Consider the following 19,675-nt stretch of genomic DNA (forward strand, 5'->3'; position numbering starts at 1 on the left):
GAAACGGAGGCTTTCAAAAGCATGATGGCGGCGGCGGCCCCGCGCTACTCGGTTCCCAGTCGCCCCTACTTTTCCCGATTGTGCCGTCCCAGCCCTGCACGACCACGTCTCCCGCAACATTGTACGCGCCCTCACCAACGCGATTACTGCCAAGGTCCACTTAACAACAGACACGTGGACAAGCACAGGCAAGCAGGGCCACTATATCTCCCTGACGGCACATTGGGTGAATTTAGTGCAGGCTGGGACAGAGTCAGAGCCTGGGACCGCTCACGTCCTACCCACCCCCCGAATTGCGTGCCCCAGCTCGGTGGTGGTATCTGCAGAGGTGTATGCTTCCTCCACTAAACCACCCTCCTCCTCCTCCTACGCAACCTCTGTCTCGTAATCAAGATGTGTCAGCAGCAGCACGTCGCCAGAAGTCGGTGTCGCGCGGCATGGCAGCACAGCGGTGGGCAAGCGTCAGCAGGCCGTGCTGAAACTACTCAGCTTAGGAGAGAAGAGTCAGACGGCCCACGAACTGCTGCAGGGTCTGACAGAGCAGACCGACCGCTGGCTTGCGCCGCTGAGCCTCCAACCGGGCATGGTCGTGTGTGACAACGGCCGTAACCTGGTGGCGGCTCTGCAGCTCGGCAGCCTCACGCACGTGCCATGCCTGGCCCATGTCTTTAATTTGGTGGTTCAGCGCTTTCTGAAAAGCTACCCACACTTGTCATACCTGCTCGGAAAGGTGCGCCAGCTCTGCGCACATTTCCGCAACTCCAAGACGGACGCTGCCACCCTGCGGACCCTGCAACATCGGTTTCATCTGCCAGTGCACCGATTGCTGTGCGACGTGCCCACACAGTGGAACTCTACGCTCCACATGTTGGCCAAGCTCTATGAGCAGCGTACAGCTATTGCGGAATACCAACTCCAACATGGGCGGCGTAGTGGGAGTCAGCCTCCTCAATTATTTACAGAAGAGTGGGCCTGGTTGGCAGCCATCTGCCAGGTCCTTGGAAACTTTGAGGAGTCTACCCAGATGCTGAGCGGTGATGCTGCAATCATTAGCGTCACCATTCCTCTGCTATGCCTCTTGAGAAGTTCCCTGCAAAGCATAAAGGCAGACACTTTGCAATCGGAAACGGAGGTGGGGGAAGACAGTATGTCACTGGATAGTCAGAGCACCCTCATGTCTATATCTCAGCGCGTTGAGGAGGAGGGGGAGGAGCATGAGGAGGAGGGGGAAGAGACAGCTTGGCCCAGTGCTGAGGGTACAGATGCTGCTTGCCTGTCATCCTTTCAGCGTGTATGGCCAGAGGAGTAGGAGGAGGAGGAGGGGGAGGAGCATGAGGAGGAGGGGGAAGAGACAGCTTGGCCCACTGCTGAGGGTACAGATGCTGCTTGCCTGTCATCCTTTCAGCGTGTATGGCCAGAGGAGGAGGAGGAAGATCCTGAAAGTGATCTTCCGAGTGAGGACAGCCATGTGTTGCGTACAGGTACCCTGGCACACATGGCTGACTTCATGTTAGGATGCCTTTCTCGTGACCCTCGCGTTACACGCATTCTGGCCACTACGGATTACTGGGTGTACACAATGCTCGACCCACGGTATAAGGAGAGCCTTTCCACACTCATTCCCGAAGAGGAAAGGGGTTCGAGAATGATGCTATACCACAGGGCGCTGGTGGACAAACTGATGGTAAACTTCCCATCCGACAGTGCTGGTGGCCGAAGGCGCATCTCCGCGGCCCAGGTAGCAGGGGAGGCGAAGAGATCAGGCAGCATGTACAGCGCAGGCAGGGGAACATTATCCAAGGCCTTTGCCAGCTTTATGGCTCCCCAGCAAGACTGTGTCACCGGTCCCCAGTCAAGGCTGAGTTGGCGGGAGCACTGTAAAAGGATGGTGAGGGAGTACGTAGCCGATCGCACGAACGTCCTCGGTGACGCCTCTGCCCCCTACAACTACTGGGTGTCGAAGCTGGACACGTGGCCTGAACTCGCGCTGTATGCCCTGGAGGTGCTTGCTTGTCCTGCGGCTAGCGTCTTGTCAGAGAGTGTGTTTAGTGTGGCTGGGGGAATCATCACGGATAAGCGTACCCACCTGTCAACCGACAGTTTGATTTCCCCAGATTCCCCAGATTTCCCCAGACTTCTCTTCTCCACCAGCGGACAGCAGCGATACCTAAACCCGCGGATGGAAGCATCGTTCTCTATCACCATCCAAAACGGGGACCTTTTTGCTTCATCAATCTGTGTACAATATTCCTCCTCCTCCTCCTCCTCCTCCTCCTCCTCCTGGAACCTCACATAATCACGCCGAACGGGCAATTTTTCTTAGGCCCACAAGGCTCAGTCATATAATTTTTCTAAACAATTTTTATACGTTTCAATGCTCATTAAAGCGTTGAAACTTTCACCTCAACCAATTTTTATTTTTACTGGGCTGCCTCCAGGCCTAGTTACCAATTAAGCCACATTAACCAAAGCCATTAATGAGTTTCACCTGCCCTCTTGGTTGGGCATGGGCAATTTTTCTCAGGTACATTAGTACTGTTGGTACACCAATTTTGGGGGGCCCTCGCCTACAGTGTAATCCAATTAATTTTTAGCCCACCTGCATTACAGCTGACGTTACATCAGCTGTGTTGAGCACTGCAATGGGATATATTTATGTACCGCCGGTGGCTTCCTGGCACCCACCCATGCTGTGGGTCCACAGGGAGTTGTAACTGCATCTGTCCACTTCTAAAGAACCCCAGTCTGACTGGGGCATGCAGTGTGGGCCGAAGCCAACCTGCATTAAACATGACATTATTACCTCAGCTGTGATGGGCAATGCAATGGGATATATTTATGTACCGCCGGTGGCTTCCTGGCACCCACCCATGCTGTGGGTCCACAGGGAGTTGTAACTGCATCTGTCCACTTCTAAAGAACCCCAGTCTGACTGGGGCATGCAGTGTGGGCCAAAGCCAACCTGCATTAAACATGACATTATTACCTCAGCTGTGATGGGCAATGCAATGGGATATATTTATGTACCGCCGGTGGCTTCCTGGCACCCACCCATGCTGTGGGTCCACAGGGAGTTGTAACTGCATCTGTCCACTTCTAAAGAACCCCAGTCTGACTGGGGCATGCAGTGTGGGCCGAAGCCCACCTGCATTAAACATGATATTATTACCTCAGCTGTGATGGGCAATGCAATGGGATATTTTTATGTACCGCCGGTGGGTTCCAGGGAGCCACCCATGCTGTGGTTCCACAGGGAGTTGTAACTGCATCTGTCCACTTCTAAAGAACCCCAGTCTGACTGGGGCATGCAGTGTGGGCCGAAGCCCACCTGCATTAAACATGACATTATTACCTCAGCTGTGATGGGCAATGCAATGGGATATATTTATGTACCGCCGGTGGGTTCCAGGGAGCCACCCATGCTGTCGTTCCACAGGGAGTTGTAACTGCATCTGTCCACTTCTAAAGAACCCCAGTCTGACTGGGGCATGCAGTGTGGGCCGAAGCCCACCTGCATTAAACATGACATTATTACCTCAGCTGTGATGGGCAATGCAATGGGATATATTTATGTACCGCCGGTGGGTTCCAGGGAGCCACCCATGCTGTGGGTCCACAGGGAGTTGTAACTGCATCTGTCCACTTCTAAAGAACCCCAGTCTGACTGGGGCATGCAGTGTGGGCCCAAGCCCACCTGCATTTAATCTGACGTTAGCTCTGCTGTCCAGGGCACTGCAATGGGATACATTTATGTACAGCCGGTGGGTTCCAGGGAGCCACCCATGCTGTGGGTGCACACGGAATTCCCATTGCGGAGTTGTACCTGCCTGTGACTATTTATAAAAAACCGCGGTCTGACTGGGGCATGCAGACACCTTGACAGAATGAATAGTGTGTGGCACATAGGTTCCCCATTGCTATGCCCATGTGTGCAGCTCCAGATGGAGGTGGCACAGGATTGGATTTCTCATTGCTTATGTACAGCATTGTGGACTATCGTCCCGCCCCTTTTAAAGAGGGTCGCTGCCTAGCCGTGCCAACCCTCTGCAGTGTGTGCCTGCGGTTCCTCTGGCAGACGCACTTATAAATAGACATGAGGGTGGCGTGGCATGAGGGCAGCTGAAGGCTGGCCAGGGACAGTTTGGTGTGCGCTGTGGACACTGGGTCGGGGGGGGGGGGGGGGGTTGGTCAGCATGTAACCCAGGAGAAGTGTCAGCGGAGTTTCATGCAGGCAGTGATTGTGCTTTGTTGGAGGTAGTGTGGTGCTTAGCTAAGGTATGCATTGCTAATGAGGGCTTTTCAGAAGTAAAAATTGTTGGGGGGGGGGGCCACTCTTGCCGCTATTGTGGCTTAATAGTGGGACCTGGGAACTTGAGATGCAGCCCAACATGTAGCCCCTCGCCTGCCCTATCTGTTGCTGTGTCGTTCCCATCACTTTCTTGAATTGCCCAGATTTTCACAAACGAAAACCTTAGCCAGCATCGGCGATATACAAAAATGCTCGGGTCGCCCATTGACTTCAATGAGGTTCGTTATTCGAAACGTACCCTCGAGCATCGCGAAAAGTTCGTCTCTACTCCTTAACTGTCAGCCATATATGTTTTTACCTCAGTCACTAAGAGGCTTCAGGCTAGGCCGCCATAAAAAGGCAACTTACTCTAAGGCCATTATCGAAATTCTGTTCCGGGAAAAGACAGGGCTCAAGGGCTATTGATGGCATGGCTCCTGCTATAAGAGCTGGAAGTGCTTACATGTCGTGGACAACAGCGATTTCAGCATGTAAGCATATGACAGGGGGAGGGGAATCCCTCTGTCACCCATAAGCAATCTGTGATGCGACTGCAAGGTGTGGATCATTTAACATGGCAACCATCAACCTGATCAAGCCTTCCAGGTCTGTCATGCAAGCCAGCCTTCTAGACCCTGCCTCCCTCTAATAGGGAAGGTGTCAAAAGTACATGGCACTGCTCTACATAAATATTGCAGTGCAGTATACTATAATTGAATGATTGCATCTTCAAGTCCCCTTGAGAGTCAAAAAAGAAAGTGTAAAAATAAGTTAAATGAAGTTTAATAAAAGAAAAACATTTTTCCTAACAAATCCTTTTTATGAAAAAAAATTACAAATTAAACATATTAGGTATCTCCACATTTAAAATGATTCATACTGCAATAATGTTATGATTGTTATCCCGAATAGTGAATAATGTGACAAAAACCTAAAAAGATAATGCCAGAAAATTGTACCAATAGAAATTACAACTTGTCTGGCAAAAAAAGAGACCTCACACAGCTCATTTGGCAAAAAGAAATGCAAGGACCAGGGTGTTTTGGTTCAAAAAGGCCAGACACTTTTTAGCTATTTTACCCATGTGGTGGTTTTACAGCCCTATTTTATTTTCTTCAGCTACCAAAATAATTTTTGATGCATTTTTTTCCCGTGAAATATAGGGCTATCCACTATATCACCCCCCCCCCCCTCATTTTTTAGTTTCATTACAAGTAAAAAGCTCACTTTTTTTTTTTTACATTTATAGTTGTTTATTTTTAAAATTAGTATATTTATGCTAAAATAAAGTTCAAGAATGTGTCCCTTATTTTGCTTCAGACAGTTTAATATATAATTTGTATTCTCATGGATTACAGGATGCATATAGCAATGGTTTAGGTTAGCATTAGAGATGAGCGAACCTACTCGGCCACGCCCCTTTTTCGCCCGAGCGCCACGATTTTCGAGTACTTCCGTACTCGGGCGAAAAGATTCGGGGGGTGCCGTGGGTGAGTGGGGGGTTGCAGCTGGGAGTGGGGGGGGAGAGGGAGAGAGAGAGGGCTTCCCCCTGTTCCCCGCTGCTACCCCCGCTCTGCCACGCCTCCCCCACCCCCGCCGCCCCCCGAATCTTTTCACCCGAGTAGTGAAGTACTCGAAAATTGCGGTGCTCGATCGAGAAATTACTCGAAACGAGTACGTTCGCTCATCTCTAGTTAGCATTTGTGATTGGTTGTTTTCTTTTTTATATATATTTTTAATTTATTCAGTATTTTTTTTTTACTTATTTTTGTAACTATTTTTTTAACATCTATGTCCCCTATGATGTCATATAAGACCTCTGGGGGTCATTTACATTGTCTTTTTTTAATTTCACATTTTTCCACTGTATCTGGGGCATCCATAGGAGCCCTAGTTACAGAGAAAAACATCCCGCTGTAGAAACAGTAGTCCCTAACAGAGCTGAACTGGGTCTGCAAGGATCCTGCAACTCTGCCATGGCAGGGGGCACTCGACAGTTACGTGATTGCCGGGTTGCGTAGTGGAAGTGACACTTTGGCTTTCTCATTAAGCACTTTGTAGCCTGCAAGAGAGAAGGCAGAAGTGGTTTAAAACCGCTTCTGCCTTCTCCTCCGGGTCCCCAGCTGTGACCAATAGCCAAGGACCCAACCTTTAATCCTGCGCTGTACTTAAAGTTGCATGTAACTTAAAGTGGAACTAACAGAAACTACAACTCATTCTGCAAAATACAAGAACTTACTTAGCTCTGTTGGCAGAAAAATAAAAATGTTCTGGGCCTTTGAATGCAGTGATGCAGATACAATTTTGTAAAGTGTCTTTGTATTGACACACATAGTAAAGATAACATGTCACTTATACTGCATAGTGGACATTTAAAAAAAAAAAAATAATAAAACAATGGCAGAACTTCAGTTTTTTTCCATTCACCACAGAAAAAAGCCTAATAAAAGTTATATAGCACATTATATAGTGCCACAGTGGTGCCAATAAAAATACAACTCATTATCAAAAAATTTAACAGACATACAGCTATGTTATTGAAAAAATAAAACATAGTAACATAATATGTTAGGCTGAAAAAAACATATGTTCATTTGGTTCAGCCTATTACGCCCTTAGGCCACAGTCACACAGGCGTAAATACGCGCGTATATACGCGCATAAAAACCCACCTACAAAAGATAGAACATATTGGTGGCAATGGACATGGTCACGCGTTTTTTTACACGCGTATATACGCGAGTATATACGTGCGTATTTACGCCCGTGTGACTGAGGCCTCAATGTTAATCCACAGAAAGGCAGTGGATCAACCCACTGAAGTAGAAGCCGCCAAGTCTGGCAATTAGAATAATTCCTGGATCAACAACAACCCTTCTGAATTAATTAGTGACTACAATTTGTAATATTGTAACGCTCAAGAAACGTGCTCAGGCCCCTCTTAAACTATTTTATTGAATTTGCCATCACCACGTCATTAGGCAGAGAGATCCATAGTCTCCCCCCATTCTGTTGATGATGAAACTTTCTTTCTTCTAGATGTAGAGGGTGCCCCCTTGTTACAGTCACAGTCCTGGGTATAAACAGATCATGGGGGAGATATCTGTAATGAACACTGATACATCTATACATAGTTATTAGGTTGCCCTTCATTCATCTTTTTTCTAAACTAAATAATCCCAATTTTGATAACTTCACTGGGAATTGTAGGCTGACCATTCCATTTATTACTTTAATTGCCCACCTTTGAACCCGATCAAGCTCTGATATGTCCTTCTTGAGTACAAGTGCCCAAATATCCCATGTGTGGTCTGACCAGGGATTTGTAAGAAGGAAGAACCATGTTATTGTCATGTGCCCCTAGACTTCTTTTAATGCAACCCATGATCCTATTTCCCTTGGCAGCAGCTGCCTGACACTGGTTGCTCCATTTAAGTTACAGTTAACTAAAAACCCCAAGTCCTTTTCCATGTCAGTGTTTCCCAGTGGTTTCCATTTAGTGTGTAATGGTGATATGTATTTCCATGTCCATGTGCATAACCTCACATTTATCAGTGTTAAACCTCATTTGCCACTTTTCTGTCCCAACCTATCCAGATCCATGTCTATGTGCAACTGCACCACACATTATTTTGCCGCCAGGTGGCTGCAAATGTGACGTGTTCAGGAGTATGCACGGTGATGATGTAATTCTAGCAGGAGATTTAAGGAGGATATGGCATGGCATTGTGACACTGACATGTAGGGTTTCAATGTAATATCATATTTATTACTAGATTGACCTGATGTTCGCTATACCTGTTATTGGCTGAGCGCTGTGACCAATCACAGGCATCGCTCAGCTGTCATTCAATGGCTGAGCGCTGCCTGTGATTGGCTAAGCGCTCAGCCAATGAGACCAGCGCTTTCTGGGGGCAGGGATTTTTCAATCCCCGACCTCCAGAACATAGAAGAAGACAGCTGTCCCGGAGAGAAGAGCTGGATGGCTCTTCTATGTGAGGTTAATTTTTTTTAAACTTTTTTAACAGCTAGGGATGATTTTCAGGGAAGGGTTTATATTTCAAGCCCTTCCCCAAAAATCCTCACTGTGGGGCTTGCCTGCAGCCCACTGCTTTCAATGGGGCAGCAGCAGTGCCGACCCCATTGAAAGCAATGGGATAGCATCACGGACATGTACTCTCTATGTTTTTAATGGAGCTGATGCTGCTGCCACCGGCCCCATTGAAAACACTGAGTGATATAGCATATTTTTTCTCTGCGCTATGAGGCTTGAGAGTAAAAATCGCAAATGAGTATGAAACTATTGAAAAGCAATGGTTTCATAATCATCGCTCTCGCATCGCAAGAAAAAATATCGCTAGTGGGTAGGCACAGTTACAGTATCAATTTTATTATATTGATACTCTACATGCAATGATGAACTATTTTTATAATAGAAGGTTGAGTCTGGAAGCAAACAGCTACATTTACATTTTTGTAATAGCAATTTACAGGTTTGAATTAATGTACATACAATTGTTTATAATAAATTATTCTTTTCAACTTCTGTTGAAAAATATAAAAATAAAAAAACTATTACCTTAAATATGTGGCAGTAATACGAATGTATACCAGGGAACGTACAGACGGTAAGATCTGATATTGCCATAAAATAAAATGGAAAATACAAAACCTAATCAAAGGTCAAACATCAACAAACTAATTCGAAAAATGCCAAGATTGCAAAATATATGCAAAGACATTTATTTATGAAAAGGGCAACAGCAACATTTGCAAGCAGATATGCCAGAACACACTTATCTGCATTTTTGTGATGGCACAATTACAAAATATTTATCACAAATTCTGTGAAGATGGATTATGTCTAATGCTATGCTCGTAACTCTGCAGAGAAACACCTGGAAAGCCTTGCTTTATTGGTGGATCCAGTACTACTGAAGTGTCACCTGATCTCCAAGGAAACATCAGTGTCACGCCTGAGTTGAGGTTTGTAAACTATATGCAGGAATGTGTTTACGTAGCGATAGTGTTGTTCGTCTTGAACAGCCGAGTAGAAAAATCACCATGATTTTCATCAAATTGGGTAAGTTGAAAATCAGAGGTCAGCGTACAGACAATCAGCAGCCACGGTGCCTTGATGACGCTACCAAATGTGTCTTCCATCTTGTATATGGACAAAAGTTTCATTGGATGCCTGCATCATATGATTTAGCATATATAACAGCATACAACCGGCAGCCATTTAACATTGAAGCACAAGAAAAGGTGATGCCATAAGTGCTCAAAACATCGCAAGAAAGAAAACAACCTCAACACAACATGTATGAACAACAACATGAACTCCCATCACCCAAAGCTTTGGAGAGCCCAACTGGGCCAGAGGGCAGAGAATCAGCCTCATTCTGTTCCCTTTTCTGCTCCTGTAGCTGCCTCTTCCTCCATCTTCATGCAGTAAACTCTGAGCACAGAGAGACAATTCTATGTAAGGGTAATAGTACTACTTCAGGCCTCTCCTCCTCAATTGATGACTGGGCTCCAGGCTTCAGAGCGAGGAGTAGGAAACAGAGAGCAGAAGTTGAGCTGCCACCATCACCACCACCTTCACCGACGTTGACATCTACCCCAGATAGCTTTCTCTCCTTACAAGCTATCTCTCAGAAAACTCTCTTCTTGACCCTCTACAGTCTGGCTTCCGCCCCCTACACTCGACAGAAAACGCCCTGACTAAAGTGTCAAACGACCTCCTGACTGTCAAATTGAGGGGCAACTACTCCCTACTGATCCTCCTCGACCTCTCTGCAGCATTCCATACTGTTGACCACAAACTTCTCCTCACTATGCTTGGTTCCACTGGACTAAAGGATACTGCCCTCTCCTGGTTCTCCTCCTACCTATCCGACTGTTCCTTCAGTGTCTGCTTTGCTGGCCTCCCCTCCTCTTCCCCTTGCTGTTGGGGTCCCTCAGGGCTCGGTCCTCGGCCCCCTCCTCTTCTCCATCTACACAGTCCCCATTGGACAGACCAGCAGGAGATTTAGTTTCCAGTACCATCTTTATGCTGATGATACCCAGCCATACACCTCCTCCCGGGATGTCACATCAACATTCCTCCAGAATGCCAACGACTGTCTGTCTGCTGTGTCGAACACTATGTCTTCTCTCTACCTAAAACTGAGCCTCTCAAAAACTGAGCTACTGGTGTTCCTGCCCTCTACTAACCAACCTCATCCTGATATCTCCATCTCAGTGTGTGGCACCACCATAACTCCCAGACAGCATGCCCGCTGACTTGGGGTCATATTCGACTCAGATCTCTCCTTCACTCCCTACATCCAATCTCTGGCCCGAACATGTCATCTGCACCTCAAGAACATCGCTAGAATACACCCTTTGCTCACCGTGGACACGCTAAAAACGCTCACTGTTGCCCTCATCCACTCGATTATTGCAACTCTCTGCTAATAGGCCTCCCCTGCTCCAGACTCTTCTCTCTCCAATCCATCCTGAATGCAGCAGCCAAGCTCATCTTCCTGTCCAGCCGCTACTCGGACGCCTCTGCCCTGTGCCGGTCACTGCACTGGCTGCCCATCAAATACAGAATACAATTTAAACTTGTTACCCTCATCCACAAAGCACTCCACAGCAATGCTCCGCCCTACATTGCTTCCCTCATCTCAATCCACCAGCCAGCCCAGGCCCTCCGCTCTGCTAATGAAATCAGACTGAGTGCCCCTTTAATTTGAACCTCTCATTCCCACCTCCAAGACTTCTCAAGAGCAGCACCTGTCCTCTGGAACACACTACCAAAAAATATCCGGGCAATCACTGACACACTAAACTTCAGACGTGCTCTAAAAACGCACCTCTTCAGGGAGGCATACTATATCCTCTAAACTAAACCCCTCAGCACTCCGTCCCACAGACTGCAATCCCTGCTAGCTGTAATCAACCAGCACCTGCAGTCATCCCAATTTTGCCACTATACGGCCTGACCATTGTCTGTGTGTATAGCTTCCCTCATTCTCTACCTCGCCATACCATCAACATCTCCAGCCCCTTTATCTTCTGTATCACCCCATTATCTGTAGTATGTAAGCTCGTTGGAGCAGGACCCTCACCCCTACTGTTTCCATTAATTGATTACTTCATGTAACTGTTGTCTTGTGTTATTTCCCCTGTAATGTAAGTGCTGCGGAATATGTTGGCGCTATATAAATAAGATTATTATTTTATTTTTGTTATATTCTAGCATGTCCTAGGTCTGCAGCCAGTCCTCCAGCTATGGGAATGTAAAAAAACACGCCACCCCAACCATCCACAAGCACAGAGCCTGAAAGAAAACATTGCACAGCTACTTGCAATGGAAATGCTGCCCCTCAGGCTAGTAGATACAGACACCTTATGCAATGTAATACTCTGCACTAACCCACAGTGCCAGATACCTAGCCAACATTTATTTTCCCAAAATGCCACCCCTGTCCTGTCCCATCATGTGAGTTAATGTGTCCCTTGCTGTCAGTGGCACCTGACTACTGACATGTGGTCCAGCAAACATTGGCCAGGGGTGTTACATATAATTAAGAGCACACTGAGTCAATGTCCTGCTGGTGGGGGGGCATGAAACCAACAGTGGTGATCCAGTATTCATGGTACCCCAAGACTTGTGAGACATTCATCTGTGCCTCTGTGCTCCTCCTTCTCTTCCTCAAACTCTCTGTATCATATTTTCAACACCCTCCACATTGGCACAGATATCTATATATGACAAAACTCAGCCTCCATGCAGTGGTGCACATGGTAAATGTCAGTATACTGTCTTAAAAGTCATACGTCAAGGGGAGCATAGCTACAGTCTAAGCGCTAATGATGTCTATGTCTATGACTCCACACAATGGGGCCAATATGCTGGCAGCCTTACGCCTTGGAAATCTCACATACATACCTTGCCTGGCCCATGGGGTGAATCTGGTAATACAGTGCTTCCTAAACAATTACCCAGGGTTTCATCAACTTCTGGAAAAGTCAGAGAAACCTCTCCACATCCAGCCTAGCAGAGGTCCCATGACAGTTTGGGCTACCATTCAATTGCCTCAGTTGTGACTAGCATATGCAGTGGAATTCCATGTTGCATATGTTCTGCGCTTAAGCCAGCAGCATAAAGTGATCATGGAGACCCAGATGGTGTATACCATTAGCAGACATTGCATGGAGGATGGTAACTTGATGCCTGTGGAATGGCTACAGATCAAAGATGTTTGTGCCCTTTTAGCCTGCTTTGAGGAAGAGATCAAAATAGTCATGCAAGATATATATCAGTATGACCCTCCCTGTTTTCTGCCTGCTGGAACAGATGCTACAGGGCCTCAGGGACAATGACGTGTTGTTGTCTCAGGAGTAGGAGGAAGGGATACCAATTCCGAAACTGTCTGGCCAGTCTGCCATTACTCAGCATCCCAGGGAGGGTGCTTTTGGACAAGAAAGGGGATGACTTCCCCAACACATACCTCCACGTATATAAGAAGTATGGATGAAGAAAAGCAGGGAGAGGAAGCAAACACAGATAATATAGGTCCAGAGGCATGGGAGTGAGCTACACAACATTCCTTCCAACCATCACTAACCCCAGCTATTCTAAATAGATGACAGGACCAGCCAGAGAACACTCTTAGTCCTTACCCAAGGAATATGGGCCATCACCCTTAGGCACTTTGAGGCTTTTGAGTGCTTTAAAGGGGTTGTCCCGCGCCGAAACAGGGTTTTTTTTTATTCAATAGGCCCCCCGTTCGGCGCGAGACAAACCCAATGCATGTGTTAAAAAAAAACAAATGTTTAGTACTTACCCGAATCCCCGCACTGCGGTGACTTCTTCCTTACCTTAGTAAGATGGCCGCCGGGATCTTCACCCACGATGCACCGCGGGTCTTCTCCCATGGTGCACCGTGGGCTTTGTGCGGTGCATTGCCGATTCCAGCCTCCTGATTGGCTGGAATCGGCACACGTGACGGGGCGGAGCTACGAGGACCAGCTCTCTGGCACGAGCGACCCCATTCACCAGGGAGAAGACCAGACTGTGCAAGCGCGTCTAATCGGGCGATTAGACGCTGAAATTAGACGGCACCATGGAGACGAGGGCGCTAACAACGGAACAGGTAAGTGAATAACTTCTGTATGGCTCATAATTAATGCACGATGTACATTACAAAGTGCATTATTATGGCCATACAGAAGTGTATAACCCCACTTGCTTTCGCGGGACAACCCCTTTAATGCTTTAGTGCTTACAGAAGGACCGTCACATAGCCCACATCAGACATTAGATCATTGCTGGGTAGGCACACTCCTTGATCCCTGCTACAAAGCCCAAATTAACAGTATTAGGATTGACTGTTAAGCAACTTGAGCAAAGCATTTCCCTATGGTCACAGAGATGCATCTGCAATGTATCGCAGCTCTACAGCTTATGGTGGATGAGCAGGAAGCCATCGGAGCAGCACAAACATCGGTGATAGGATAAGTCTAACAGAGATGAAGCATACTTTTTTCAGCCCGTCGCAACCTGCAGCAACAGCATATGGTATGACAGTCACATGGTGTTAGCTCCTTTGACTTCTGGGTGTCTAAGCTGGACAAGTGGCTGAAGCTTGCACAACATGCTTTAGAGGTGCTTGCCTGTCCTATTGCCAGTGTACTATTAGATAAGGTGTTCAGCACAGCTGGGGATGGATAACTGACAGACGCATACACTGGTCCACAGAAAATAAAAACGAATCAGGTGTGACTTCCACCTGACTTCTGCACCCCCATGGCAGATTCCACTGATTACTTAGCAGCATGCTGGCAATTTTTGATTACATATGACTTAGCATAGACTTATATCAAAGACCACACTGTTCACTCAAGGTTCTGTTGCTACTGATGATGGTGGTGCTGTTGCTGTCCTTCTCCTGCTTGTGTCATGTTTTCTCCTCCTACATACCCCCAAATGAAAAATATGTCAATATGGAAACAAGGAGCTATAGTTCTCATCTTTCCACGAGGAGCACATTTTGCCCTTGTGGTGCTGTTGCTGGTGGTGTTGGTGCTACTCTCCTTTTCCTGATTTCCAATTTTTCTTTCTCCTACTTATTCTTCCAAAACAAAAAAATTTAAAGCACAGGAAATAGTTGTAACTCTACAGGTTTTTCTTGGAGAAGGCCCAGGCTTGGCTGTTCTGTTCAACTGATATATTTGTCCTTGGAGAATCAATGACATTTTAAAACAAGCACCACACCTGCTGTTTCTCTTAAATTTTTGGTAGCTCTACTGCTTTTCATTGGAGGAGGAAGAGTTGTAGGTCTATGCATGTCTTTTCTGTTTACCTAGTAGAAGTTTTTCTTTGAAAATGTACAAAACGATGGCATTGCTTTTAAAACAAGCAGCACACCTGCTGTCTTGCTAGCACAATTTTTGTAGCTCTACAGCTATTCCTTGAAGAAGGTCCTTGCTTGAGTGTTCTATTCACCTGGTAGAATTTGTCTTTTAAAAATTTATGACATTGCTTTTAATACAAGGAGAACACTTTCTGTCTTACTTAGTGTATGTTTTGGCAGCTCTGCCACTGTTCCTTTGAGCAGGCCCCTGCTTACGTGTTCTGTTTGCTTAATAGAATTTCAAACAAAATGGAATGTCAACAGCACATTATTCACCCATACAGGGCCGGACAGGTATCATGCAAGGCCAGCAGAAGGTCTTGATCCAAAAAAGATCAAAGTCGCAGTATATCCACAAATGGTAAAGATGGCAGCAGTACAGGTGCAATTAAAACAATCTTTATTCCTCCCAATTCTTTTGCACTGGGAGGAATAAAGATTTTTTAATTGCACCTGTTCTGTGATGCGATTGTCACTGGGACTTTCTAATGTTAAAAATGCATTGCAAGTTTGTGCTTTGTGATTTTTGTGCGATGCGTTTTTAACATTAGAAAGTCCCATTGACAATCGCGTTAAAAAAAGGCAGCGATATCGCAGCGTTAAAGAAACGCAATTGGGTGGTAGCCCTTAGACAGAGTTATACACCAAACTGACTGAACCAAACTTGTTAAAAGTTCACTAATCAGGAACTAACTTTTCTTCCAATATTTGTTCAACCAATCAAAAGATCTTAAGTGCAACTATTCTTTCAGCCTGCAGCAACTTTGAATCTCTGTCTATATGACAACCCTTAGGGCTTAGTCAGACGGGCGTTTTTTGCCGCGATTTGCGCATGCGCATGCGTCCGGCGATTTTTTAAAACCATTGCTTCGCAATGGTATCGGACACATGAGCGCTTTTTATGCGCTCGTCCGAAAAATTATAGAACAAAAAATCGCAGATCGCACCTATCTGCGATCTGCGATTCCTGTTCGCTTCTGTATATGCGCTCAATGGGGCCGGCGGCAGCGGCGACCCCATTGAGAACATATAGAAGACAAATCATTCTTCTCTGCCACAGCTGTAACAGCTGTGGCAGAGAAGAACGATGTTTGCCCATTGAATTCAATGGAGCGGCAATACAGCCGCTCCATTGAAAGCAATGGGCTGCCGGCGTGCGCGGGCTTAATTGTCGGGAAGGGGTTAAATATATAAACCCTTCCCTGCAATTCATGCTAAAATGTGTTAAAATAAAAAAAAATTGTATACTCACCTTTCCGCTGCAGCCGGAGTCCAGCCGCGGCCGCTGTCAGTTCTCCTGAACTGCTTCTCGGCACTATTCAGCCGGCGGGGCTTTAAAATCCCCGCCTGCTGAATGATCTGCTCTGATTGGTCACAGCCTGACCAATCAGAGGCCGGTTTCACTCACACACCCATTCATGAATTCATGAATGGGTGAGTGACTGCTGCCTCTCAGCGCTGAGCCAATCAGGGGCAGGTCTGACTCACATCCATTCATGAATTCATGAATGGGTGTGAGTGAGGCATGCCTCTGATTGGCTCAGCGCTGAGCCAATCAGGGGGCAGGTCTGACTCACACCCCCTTCACACCCACTGCAGGACGGCTGCCCGGAGCTGCAGGTAGGAGGTGAGAATGCAATTTTTTTTTCCAGCCGCGGCCGCTGTCAGTTCTCCTGAACTGCTTCTCGGCACTATTCAGCCGGCGGGGCTTTAAAATCCCCGCCTGCTGAATGATCTGCTCTGATTGGTCACAGCCTGACCAATCAGAGGCCGGTTTCACTCACACACCCATTCATGAATTCATGAATGGGTGAGTGACTGCTGCCTCTCAGCGCTGAGCCAATCAGGGGCAGGTCTGACTCACATCCATTCATGAATTCATGAATGGGTGTGAGTGAGGCATGCCTCTGATTGGCTCAGCGCTGAGCCAATCAGGGGGCAGGTCTGACTCACACCCCCTTCACACCCACTGCAGGACGGCTGCCCGGAGCCGCAGGTAGGAGGTGAGAATGCAATTTTTTTTTATTTTAACACATTTTAGGATGGATTGCAGGTAAGGGCTTATATATTTAAGCCCTTACCGACAATTCATCCCGGACGGCTGTATTGCCGTCTCCATTGAATGCAATGCGCTGGACAGCTCCGGCCCGTTTCTAATGAAACGCGGCTAGGAGCAGATTTTCGGGCGATTTGCGGGCGACTTGCGCGCACCGGTCACGCGATTTGCGGATGCGCATCCGTCATGCGATCCGCAAATCGCGGCAAAAAACGCCCGTCTGACTAAGGCCTTAGGCTGCCTTTCCACTTTACGTCTTTTAAACTGCAGCAAAAAAAACCCCATTAAAAATGCATGCTTTTTTTTTTTACTCATGCATTGTTAAAAACCACATGCATTTTCAATGCATGAATTTAAAGAAAAACACATGCGTTTTTTGAAAAGTACATGCAGTTTTAATATTTTTTTTTGCTGCAATTCAAAAATGCCAAATATGAACAAGGCTTTTCATTTTATGTGCTCTGACTAGTTGCTATAGAGAACTATGTAGATCTAGATCAGCATCCAAAGAAAAACCTTATTGCCTTCTAAAGTACAAATCAGAGTTCATATGTTTTCGTGCTATTATGCAGGCTGAGTACAGCCCTCGCCATCAGGCTTACAGTTCCGCATTGTCACATACAAAGGTAATTGATCATGTAGCTCATACATCATATCATGGCAGGCACATGACATTTATTTGCTTAGCGTTTATTCCTGACTATCATGCTGTCAATAAGAAAGGACTGATTTAAGTCTGATTTGATAACTTAATGGAATTCTCATTTGTGCTAATTAACATATGGAGTACATTGACAAACCTTTTAGAATACTCTGTCCCGTGAGTTTTTTTAAACTCAATTAATGTCAACAAATGACACGCTTGGATATTATAATAAATAGTCCTGCACTACATCTTCTTGCATATCTTACAATGTGCCCTATCCCTATATCCCATTGTCAATTTTAGACTAATTAGAGAATTTCTACTTTTTTAAAATTGAATTAGTCCTTAGGGGCAAAACTAATGTGTTGAAGAGCTTAGATAATTCAGAATCTCTGCAGTTTGGGCTGTCAATCTGATAGAATCATTGCCTCTTGTGGCCCCATTTATCTATTAGGTGACCCAAAACCATCCTTTCACATTTCCATATAAGCATCTCTCCATAGGTCAGCTGCTGGACCGCGATGACCTACATTGTGACTACAAGCCCTATCCTGAATTATGAGCTAATCTGCAATTCTAAATGGCTCCACTGAAACAGCTGCTGGAGATCAATCCAAGTCACTAAGTCCACCTTCAATCCTCCCTAGGCTAGTCCAAGAGCACTGCTGATTGAAGACTACATCAAGCCTAAAAGTCACAGGCTACATTTTTTGGTTGCCTGTGACTCTACATCCATCCATCTGGGAAGCGGTGTGGCCTGCACATCCTATACATCAAGCAGGAGCTTTCATGAAAATTGGAGGGGCCTTCTGATAGAGACCTACTGCTATCATGAGATCCTGACCTCCGTATGCAGCAGGCATCCAGTTGCTGCAGTGACACCGCACTATGAGCTTCACAGATTCTACTGTTCCTCAAAAGGTACCTACAAGGAATCAATTTTGTTCTGAGAGCAACAGTATCAGCATAGGAGCCTTCCAAATGTAACAGTACTAATGGGCGGCATGGTACCATTTCAGTATTGGTCCAGATCCCTTTTGTTGGTGTTAGTGGAAGGCTCGGTTACAGCAGCACTATAAGTTGGGCTTTCTTGGGACTCAGTGCCAATGAGGAGACCGGTACTTGTACTATGATGAGCAACAGTCTCTGAGAACTTGAGATCATGATGACTCTGATACTCTGGCTTAGGCAGGTTCATTTGCCCCATTCTCATCTTTACAGCTGCATACCATGCATGGAACCACTGGTCACTGGGTTATCGCTGGAGTAGACTGTTTCTGACACCACATGGCTGTTTGCCAAGAAACTCTAATTAAATAGTGATAACATAGTCTTTTACAGTTATCCCCTACGGCACAAAGTACAATCGGTTGGGCACTGGGCACTTTGATGCAATATTCACGAGTCACTCGTCTCCAGTTCTTCTCTCACTTAGCATTCTTTCCTTTTGCATCTGCCCTCTCATAGACCCTGTGTGAACCCTTATCAGTGTGCATATACTCAGCTATTGAATGTCTCTTTATCTCTCTCTTTTCAAACTGCAGAGGCACTTGTCTTCCTCTGCTTCTACTCAGCCTTTCTCATGGAGTTCTGATTTACTCTCTGTTCATTACAGGTTTCTCATTCTAAAGCATTAGACACACATGGGAACATCCTCACTCAAAATTGCTTCCATGACTCATAACAACAGCTCCAAATCTTCACTTATCCTACCACCTTAGAGCAAGGTTGCTCTATTACTCCCTGGCCCTACCCACATATAGACATCGCTCAGATACCTTACTATGCGCCAAGACATGACAGGGCACATTCGACGTGTATTTTTAAAAAAACATATCATATCTGCATAACATGGATTAAATATCCCCTTCCACATACATATGGAGCTGGCTTCCTTACTGCTTTAATCATCATCATCAAGAAGAAAGACAAGAAGTTTAGTCTATAAACCCAACCAGTTACTTCCCATTCCATTACTCTCACCCTAACTGACTCATAGAAGGGCATCCAATTATGACTCTCTAAATTTGCTATTGATAGCTATACTATTTATTACTGTTGTAAAGTTAATTGCTTTTTTATCACCAATAAAAGAATGTTGTACTAAATCATGTCTGGATTTGGTTGGTAATATAACTCTTACACTCCAGCTGGGACATGTATTGTAACAGTGTTCAATAAAGCATCATAATTTCATTTGGATAATATATCTCTTGGAATTCATCTGGATCGGTTTGCGCCTTGTCAGTTGTCCATTCGCCATTCTGACAGCTTAAAAT

Source organism: Eleutherodactylus coqui, chromosome 4 (assembly GCF_035609145.1).
Source record: "Eleutherodactylus coqui strain aEleCoq1 chromosome 4, aEleCoq1.hap1, whole genome shotgun sequence".
NCBI classification, from domain to species: domain Eukaryota; kingdom Metazoa; phylum Chordata; class Amphibia; order Anura; family Eleutherodactylidae; genus Eleutherodactylus; species Eleutherodactylus coqui.